Raw genomic sequence first — 1,639 nt, 5'->3', positions numbered from 1 at the left:
AGCTGAAAAATTGCTAACAACTTGCAAGTGGTGAGGACGCCGCTCAAAAGGAAACCTGGACAATCAGGTCTGAAAATTACCAACAAAGCTAAGAGAAGTTGTCACATCCTTTAAATTGAGGGTGAGTGGAAAAAAACACAACCTTGCGAGAATCAAACATAGTGGCAGTCTAAGTCCTCCACGTTCTTACAACCATTAAATACTGCCTTCATTACAGAAGAGCCTCACCCTGTGGAATACTGCTAGAAACAAAAACCAAATTGAGAATAGCAGGAATACTGTGGGTAGGTAATAAAATTCAGATTGTGTGCATATGTGATACAAAGTAATACACTAGCAAATTGCAGCATTAAAGATGTTAAGTACAGGAGATTATTGTGAGTACATGACGTTAACAGAGGAGGGAGCCCTGGAGCTGTTAAACTAAAAGCTTTCTTGGCCCATTCCTGCCCATTTAACAGGTACCTCCTCTTAATGGTCCAGAAAACCCATCTCATTTAAGCAAGGAGAACAAAAAAAGAACTCTAAACCTAGCCTCAAATTATTACAAGAAAAAGAAAAGCAAAAATGAACTGAATAGTTACAACTAATGAGAATACAGTAGAGGATTGTGGCCCCAAGGCAGATAAAAACTGTAAGCTAATATTATAAAATTAGTTATAAAAAATTAGGAAAATGATCAAAGCTTCGACAGAAGAACACAACTCAGAAATGTAGTAGAAGATCTCTAAAATGATGTAACAAGAAAACAAGAGAATGTGAAACTCAAGTAAAATTGGGGAAGAATTTAGAAATAACAATGAAAAGAATACAAAAGTGAAGAGTCAACTAGGGAAAAGCACGATAAAAGAAAAAGATGGGGCCGGGTGTGGTGGCTCACACCTATAATCCTAGCACTTTGGGAGGCAGGAGGATCACTTGAGACCAGGAGTTTGAGACCAGCCTGGGCACAAGGGAGACCCTGTCTCTACAAAAAAATGGAAAAATTAGCCAAACATGGTGCCCATGCCTGTAGCCCCAGCTACTTGGGAGGCTGAGGCAGGAGGACTGCTTGAGGCCGGGAGTTTGAGGTTGCAGTGAACTATGATGATGCTACTGCACTCTAGCCCAGGCGACAGAGTGAGACCCTGTCTCAAAAAAAAAAAGATGGAAAGGGGAAAAAAAGGACTTGAGATAAAGTGAAAGATATACAAGATAAGCAAAAAAGATTTGATACATATTAATTGGAGTCCCTAAAGAAAACCAAAACAATGGAACAGAACACAAATGTAAAAACTAACTCAGAAGAGTCAACACCAAGACATAGCCTAGTAAAGTTATTGGATTTTAAAAATAAAAGGGACAACGGGGCACAGTGGGTTTTTACTAATCTTAAATGTGTAGCATACATTTATTTCAAAGTTTGATATTAGAAGTGTTTGGGTTTTGTTTAAAAATTTGGTGATGTTTTTCTGATCAGAAATATGCCATAGGAAGTAAACTCTTGTTTATATCAATTAGCCTATGGTAGAATTGGTTTTTTGTACATTGATTCACTTAAATTCACAGTTTCCAAGGGTGTGTCAGTGACATTAAATGAAGACTTACTGTACCACTTCACATCTACCAGAATGGCTATAATCAAAAAGATACGACAATA

This window comes from Propithecus coquereli, unplaced genomic scaffold, assembly GCF_000956105.1.
Source record: "Propithecus coquereli isolate 6110/MARCELLA unplaced genomic scaffold, Pcoq_1.0 Scaffold3, whole genome shotgun sequence".
Lineage (NCBI taxonomy): Eukaryota > Metazoa > Chordata > Mammalia > Primates > Indriidae > Propithecus > Propithecus coquereli.
Note: the sequence above shows the minus strand (reverse complement) of the source record.